The 8,368-nt window shown below is 36.2% G+C and overlaps 2 long non-coding RNA genes across 2 annotated transcripts; both read right to left on the reverse strand.

The window, feature by feature from the left end:
• Positions 1-2,615: 2,615 nt before the first annotated feature.
• LOC120130722 lies at positions 2,616-4,365 on the reverse strand. Its single transcript, XR_005516852.1, has 3 exons — positions 4,186-4,365; positions 3,922-4,025; positions 2,616-3,748 (listed from the first exon to the last, which is right to left on the reverse strand). It is a non-coding gene; the product is annotated as an uncharacterized LOC120130722 (long non-coding RNA).
• Positions 4,366-6,914: 2,549 nt separating this feature from the next.
• Positions 6,915-8,019, reverse strand: LOC120130824. The gene is made up of 2 exons (XR_005516869.1): positions 7,694-8,019; positions 6,915-7,612 (listed from the first exon to the last, which is right to left on the reverse strand). It is a non-coding gene; the product is annotated as an uncharacterized LOC120130824 (long non-coding RNA).
• Between the last annotated feature and the right edge of the window lie 349 nt (positions 8,020-8,368).

An 8,368-nucleotide genomic window follows, 5' to 3' on the forward strand; every position in this document is an offset into this window, starting at 1 on the left:
CTTTGGTTGAGAAAGTCGAACCATTATAAATCATTGTGCAAATCTTTTCAATTTTCTGCAAAAGCTTCCACCAAAATCTTTAATTGCCAATTCACCCCCCTCTTGGCCGATTCTGTCGATCGATTAACTCAACATCAAGTCCTCCCATTAATGTTTCCTATGTATCCACTCTGGCGGTGGAGGAAGATGAGACGATACATGGTGACTTTTACCTTCGTGCAAAGTCATACATCGATTGTCAAGAATATAGGCATCGCCATAGTAAATTTTTGGAGACTAACATATATGCTCGATGGTTTGGAAACGGTGTCGTTTTCTTCATGTTCTTGATCATCTTCTTCTTCAATCCATGACTATTTCTTGAATTACGGAGACCTTAAAGGTATCTTTTTCAAGTTTTGAAGAGACTTTCCGATCAATTTCTTGGTCGAGCACTAGAATTGATAGGGAGTTATTAGAACTGCATGGAGGGAGGGAGAGGAAAAGACGAGTTTTGTGGGGGGAGACAGTGATTTGAAGGAGGTTGTTTTTCGGGTTTTGAGGAGAGAAAACTTGTGTTTTATTGAAGAAGATGAAGGGGAGATAAAAAAAAGTCAAAGCTTTACAAGATACAAGATAAAATTAGATTGAATGAGATTACATTTATTTTTGATAATCTCGATTTCATTCTCATTCAATGACTTTCTATTGTCACTCGGAGATCTTCCTTCATTATCACTCGCCTGTTTCTTGTCGTCTGTTCATCATTGCTCTTATTTCATATTTGAAAAACTTGATTCTAATTATCTTGTTTTCACAAATCTCGATGTAACTCAATAATAATCATTATTTTTTGAAAGACTCTAGTCTATTGCAACTCTTACTTGGCACATGGTCTCAATCCATATAACAAGGTAAAGAGCAATCATTCTCTCATAATTGGGACTTAGTATCGACTCATGGAGTTTTTGCGCAAGCTCTCAAACGATTGAGCCTTAACTTAGATTGAGCCTCTTCTTTAGCATACTAATGGTAAATTTGCTCATTGAACTTGGCTTAGAACTATTCTAAAGTTCCAATGCAAGTTCTATTATGTTGGTTGTTGATTGTCGATTATCTTTTCTATTTGCTTTTAGTTTTTTTAATAAGAATAATTATGCACGAAAGGCACATTTATCTCTGTCTTTGTGATACTTTTTTATTTTTTTTTCTCGATCGTTTGGTCATTCTTTTATTTATGTTTTCTTAGGGTTGGATTTGACGAAGCCACGACTTATCAAGATGGCACTTTTTTGAAATTTTGTTGATCCTCCCTGCTATGGACATTCATATTGAAGTTAGATGTGTGGTTTTGCATTCGTGGATAGTTTCTCATGTCGTTCGTCTCTGATTTGCGGTTCTCGATGGTCTTTCAATAGTTTATCTTTTGTGATTCGCTTGCCGATGCAATCAAATTTGTTTGGATCTATTTTTGTCCGAGTCTTTTGATTGGGTTTTTAATCTTTTTCATATATGATTCTTATATGATCTAAAGTGACTAGTTTCAATGTTATAAGAAAATATCCAAATTATATATTTAGTTTACTATAATAATTATAAACTCTTACTATAATTTTAAATATTTTCACTTTTTAATAATACAATTACTAGCCTTTTCTATTCAACAAAATTTTGAGTCAATATTTAACATATACTATTAACAACGGTAATGCGCAATACCTAGAAATAATTTTTTTCTCATTGTAGGTTTTTTTGCAACAAACCGTTTTTCATATATATTGATTAGAAGATGAATCCGGGCCTGCTTGCAGGCTGCATTCGTATAGAATTTTCTCACATTGATTCATATACATTGTGTGGTTTTATTTTTTATTTTTTATTAATTTGGGATAATTACGATAGTTTATTTAACCACTAACACTACTTGATTAGTTTATTATTTAATACTATGAATCACTTACCTGGAAAAAAATGAAATATGTGAAAAATTGCTGCCTCTATATCGTACCCAAGAGTAGGGCTGTAAATGAGACGAGACAAATTTGAGCTACTCGAGATCGACTCGGTCAAGGCTCGATAAATACTCGGATCGAATGGACTTGAGCTCGAGCTCGACTCTAATTCTTAACGAGCCGAAACGAGCTACTTGATACTCGACTCGAAAAGCTCGTGAGCATCTCGAAAATATAATATATTAAGATTTTATTTTTAAAAAAAATAAATTATTAATAATATTAACATTTATGTGTTAATTTTTTAAATACAGTAAGGTTTTCTTGCATTTAAGGTTCATGTTCGAGTTTGAGGTTTCAATCTAGTTAAGTTTAAGAATTTTTTTCATTTCGAGCCTTTTCGAGCTGCTCACGAGCTTAAGTTCAGGATTTCGAGTTCGAGTCGAGCTTAAAAATTTTAAGCTTGCGAGTTTTTGAGTCGAGCTTCATTTTAGAGTTTTCGAGTTGAGTCGAACTCACCAATACTCGAGCTTGACTCGGCTCGTTTACACCCCTACCCAAGAGTAAGCGAGTTAATAAAAGATAGGGTATGTTTTCCAAGTAGATATAAGTTGCATGTGGCAATGAAGCTCAAAAGTGTGTAGGGTTTATGTTTCCACAAGTGGGCAACAACCCTACATGAGAATGGCTCATGCGTGGGACCGCAGGTCGCCATGTAAGTACAATCTATGCAAATCAACCACAAGTTGATACAATATCACTCTCCCTTTCCTGCTTTTTCCTCTTTTCTCATGTGCAACCCACACATACTTCTAACATGCGGCCCTAATGCTCACCGTAATACTACAAATTATAATTATCGTGTTGTGCTATCAGATTCTCGTTCGTAACACCTGTAATTGTGCCTATAATCAAGGATGAAAACAGAAATTTATGTTAGTAGAGACGAATTTATAAAACTTTAGGGGACTGTAACTGTAATTCAGAACAATGGTAGTGCTACTTTTTCCGGTTATAAATAGGAGAACATGTGCTTTCTTTTCAGCACACAGCAATCTCCCCTGATATTTTCCCTTGAAAGTAGTTTCTTCTAGTTCTAGAGGACGGTCAGTGAACAACTACAATGGTGCTAGACAATACCGAGCAATCTGCAGCAGGCCTCTCCAAGAAGCTCATCACCGACCGCCTAGTTGCCACTCGTCTATTTATTTACAGTGAAAATAACGGGGGCGATGACGATGGAGCCGATGTAGCACCCGTGGCTTAGCTGGCTAATGACATCATGGGATGTTATTGTCAATTATCTCGGAGAGTATATCTAGATAGTTGAAGAAGAAGAGCACTCAATATCATATATGTATTTGTAGACAATGATCAGCTTATATGTAGTTGAATTAAGCTGATGGATAATTAAATCGCATGAAGCTTACTCTTACCTGCATCACGATATGCTGTCAGGTGTCGATGCCAGTGAAATTTATTAATATTATTTTATGCATCAAATCGAGAGAAAACGAGGAATTCAACTAAGAAGACCAACCTTCACTTCATCAGACGTGCATATTTGCAGAAAAAAAATAGCAGTCCACTAAACAAAGGCATTTAAAGAAAGCTTTTCTATGGCTCATTGGAAAAGATCTGACCAATTCGGAAAGAGTGCGCAGGCATATGACGACGGATGCAAGCTGCCCTATGTGTAACTACGAGACAGAAGACATTAACCATATGCTGAGATTCTGCCCGAGAACTTTGTTGATATGGGTAGTTCGCCCTTCGCCAAGAATAGAGAGCTGGCCTACCTTCTTCAGCTCTGTAATCTGGTACATTTGGAAACGAAGAAATCAGGCGATCTTCGACTCAGAAATGGTTAAAAGGGAAACTATTATTCAACAAGCTATAAGACTGACCCAAGATATACAAAATTCAGAAATTACCAAGTCTGGAAGCACACAAAGTAGAAATGACATCCGATACAAATGACAGAAATTACCCAAGATCACAATGGAAATTGGCAGTGGGATTTTGGCAGAAGAATAGGGACTTGCTCCATCTTGAAAGCAGAACTGTGGGGCATTCACAAGGGATTAAATATGCCTTGGATAAGAGGAGAAAGGAAAGTGATTTTAGAATCCGATAACAAGGAAGCTATCAGCTTTATCAAAAAAAAAATAGGCTGAATACAGAAAATTTACTATTCTACAGCACATAGAGAAACTCTTAAAGAAAATTTGGGAAGTCGAGTTGAAGTACATACCTAGAGAAATCAACCGCGTCGCGGATTTCATCACCAAGCAGATATGGAAGTATCAGGAAGACATAATTTTCTGTAAAATTTCCCTAAGGAAACTGAGGAGTTGCTAATTGTTGATAGAACGGGCAGCTAGGCTGCCATCTTACCTGTTTCAACCAAAAAAGAAAAAAGAAATCAATTATTAAAAAGATTACTTCTGGTTATTGTCGGATCCATGGTTCCGGATTTTATATGGATTGCTATTAGCGCATTATTTGGTCTTTAAAGCTGCACTTGACATTATAAAAATTAATATTCAGACACATCTCAAAAGATTAATTTATTAGTAGCGTAGTTATCGTAATGGTTAATACCAAACAACATAAATGACTATTTATATGTGAAGGTTAATCAAGAAAAATAGACTGTATATATGTATAAAAACAAGGTTACCATAGACGACATCTTTGCTAAGCAACTTGTAGGCCTCAACAAATTAATTTCAATGAAAATCAGCTGCCTCAAAATGATTTTGATCAAGTTGAAACGTTAAATTCATTTCCTCATTCCAACGGATTTGGAGTTGATCGAAGCCCCCGACAATTATTCATTTCTTTTGATTATGTAGAGATGTATTAAATTTTCAAGACAAATATCGAAATTCAAATTCCCGCAAAATAAGATAGTGTGAACACCTTTAATCATTTGACCAGTTAATAAATCTCAAACCGGACAATTATTCTAACAAAGCCATCCCCGCACCAATGTGGGAAGAGGAAGAATGTTGCATGGTCTCGTGGTTCATTGTTTTGAAGTCCATAGGTAGTACAACGAGCACATTCTTATTAGCCTTGTTTGCCCCATTTAAATCTTGCTCACTAAACAACATTCACTTACAAGCATGGATGGAGGGGGCTGGTGGGGCGGGACAGTCGCGGCCTCTCTGCTCCGTTCAATTGTAATGATGTTGTGATAACAAAGTGGAGTCGTCGGTGGTGGAGAAATTCTCAGTTGGTGTTGCCATTATTATCACCGGAATCACTAACAAACATGATATAACCAAGAAAGAAGTCTCCGACATTCAGGCACGGATTAACTTGAAGGGGGCAAGCTGTAAATTTTCTAAATTTTGGGGGCAATTTTATAATTATCCCATAAATATTTAAATTTTATATATAAACTAAGGTTAAAAAATAAACTTTTGGCTGGGTGGAGGGGCCACACCCTCCCAAGCCCTTCGTGGCTCCGTCCCTGCCGACGTCCCCTTGGGCAGTCACTGATGCTAGCGTTTGTTCGCCTGCATCACAACCTTGCCCAGTTGAGTCATCAGGCTTTTCTTTCAATACTGCAATCCTTTTAGCCACATTAAGTACACATAGGGCTATAGCTCTTCAGTTCGATAGTCCTATTAAAAATATTATTTATTAAAAAAAAGTGATGGTTGAAATCACTTCCTCTATTCTTTCAAGTTTCAACCACTAAAATTTTCAAAAAAATAATTTAATAGGCTGTGTACTATTCAATAGGTCTTGGGTTTAATTGGTTTTAAAGAAAAAAATCAATGGATTAATCGATTCATTTAGAAAGTTTGGAGGTTTAATTAATCCTTAAAAAATGAAATTAAAAAATATATAAAATTTAAAATATTAAAAAGATAAATATATTAAAATATTCAAAAAAATAATATATTAAAAATTACTAAATATATTTAAATGAATAAATATTATAAAATTTAAAGATATTAGAAATTATAAAATGATAAATTATTATAAAAAATTAAAATGTTTATAAAATATTAAAAAAAATTAGAAATCATATTTTTTAGTGGAATCAATCTTGTGTTAGAGTAATAATGCATTGTATGTCCAAATTAATTACATAGATTGTCCCATATTAGACGTGTAATATAGATAATTTATGTAATTAATTGGAGCCATTCATATTAATGGTCCATAGGAACTGCTTTCTTTGTCATGGAAGTTGGGAGGTTCATAGAAGGATTGATGTTAACATGTACGTAGGTCCACCGTTGCAAAGATTGCCTAATGTTATCCACATTGGTGAAGCCTTCCTTCAATCATTGCCCGTGTTTTTTACAAGCAGGTTATTAAATATAACCTCCAATAATCAATCAAATAATTACAATATGAATTAAATATTATACTAAAATAAAATTTGAAGAGAATCTAAACATGGTTCGCACAAAATGAAACTAAAATAGGTTACTATTTAATATGAATTAAGCGAGTTTGAATATTTAAAAGAATTGAAAAAATATCTAATTTATAATCATTCTTGATTCTATTTATGAGAACAACCAAACTTCCTCTTACATATATGTACATAGGCAAGAACGAACATATGATTTAATGTTGGGGTAAACTAATAAAATTTAAGGTAAGGTAAAATTTTAAAATTTAAAGGAGACAAAAAAAACAAATTATGAATAGAAAATACAAATAAAAATTTTAAAATATATAAGAAAATAAAATTTTTAGGGTGACAACCTCCCCGCCACTCCCTCGACCCATTTGCCAGAATTCCACCGAGTAGCAGAACAGTAGAGATGTCCTGTGTTGATCCTGAAATCAAATATGAGAAGCAAATTGAATGGAACAACTCCAAAGCGTGCTTGTGTTGAGTCGTTATTTTAAGTCTGGTAGTGGCTGGTTCATTTGATAATATGCATATAGGATATGACTTTAAACTTCTTCATTGATGATCGGACACTGGACCCTTTGGCATACCTACTGTTTGAAAACGAAAGCCATCACATGTTGCGCAGTATCAACTTCTACAAGTTGTTATGGACGCCCTTTGCTTTCCCTTCACTTAGCCTATCAATATCAAGTGCATAGAAATTACAATTATGATTTACGTTTTGTTGGATTGTCTAGTTTTGCGTCAATAACTTACAAAATTATGAATAATCCCTAAAAAAAACTTATACGTAAAAGAAATAAAAAAAAAAAACTTTGGTGATGGATGCAATGGAATGTTTGGCGTAGGAGGTCTGCCTAGGAACGTTGATGGAATTTTCAAACTCAGCTGGTTCAGGGACGTCTTTGCTGGCTGAACTTTTGGCAATACAATCTTCTGTTGTTTACTTCTTAGCATGGTATCTCAAATATCGGCTTATTATCGAGAGCGATTTTCAAGTGACTGTGGACTGACTTAAGAAAAACGGCTTATCGGGTGCGAATTTGACAAAACAGACTTCGGATTCGGATTCAAGACGTCGAAAAACATAAAATGGGATCCTGACTTTTTGGTCAAAGTCAACGGGTTGACTCATACGAGTTGACTCAGACCGAGTTGACTCGGTGACTAGACCGAACCAGGCAGGTCGGGTCAGCCCGACTCTGGAAATTTCTCCAGGCCAAGACAAGGTCCACGGGCACCCGACGGCACGTGAGGGAGCGTGCAACGGCGGCCGATTGCACCTGTTCAACTACTTACCAATTACAACCACAATAAATCAAAAAATCATCCAAAATCCATCGAAATTAAAAGAAAACTTTTAAACTCTTACCCACGTCGGAGATTGACGGAACCAGCAGTGACGACGCCACCCACTGGTTGGGTTTTGAGCGAAACAAGTCAGGGAACACAATGCTGCTGGGGGTGGTGAGACACTACGGCCGACGGTTTGGCCGGGATCGGCGTAAAATCGAGGCAACGAGGGAGGTTCTCCACGGTGCTTTTAACGTCGATTCGTGGCGGATGAGAGCGTTTCACGACAGGAGGGTGGTTGGGTTTTGATCATCGTTCGATGGTGAGTCTATTGATGGCATCGGAGCGAAGAACGATGGTCAAACATCGGCTGATCGAGGTGGCAAAGAAGGTCGGTGGGGAAGAAAATTTTTGGATTTAGAGATTTGAAAATTTGGGGGTTTAACAGATCGTGGGGGTTTATTTTTCATGGGTGGGGTGTGACAGACTTAAGGGACCCTTTTAAGACAAATATGTTGTATTCCTCTTTAGTAAATAGGTTGTATGAATAATTTCCAAAAAAGCGTTGGGTTATTCGACATATCTATCGAGTGCAGAACATCAAGGCCGACTCCTTGGCTATTGGAAGAACCGTAAAATAGCGGCCGCTATAACGATAGCGGTCCCCTATTTGAAAAACTGGTGCAGACCCCAATGATTTTCGGTGGTTGGAGATTGGGAGATCAGACTCAAAATTCCAATCAGGAACTGAGTG

Source organism: Hibiscus syriacus, unplaced genomic scaffold, assembly GCF_006381635.1.
Source record: "Hibiscus syriacus cultivar Baekdansim isolate YM2019G1 unplaced genomic scaffold, ASM638163v2 tig00110548_pilon, whole genome shotgun sequence".
In the NCBI taxonomy this organism is placed as follows: domain Eukaryota; kingdom Viridiplantae; phylum Streptophyta; class Magnoliopsida; order Malvales; family Malvaceae; genus Hibiscus; species Hibiscus syriacus.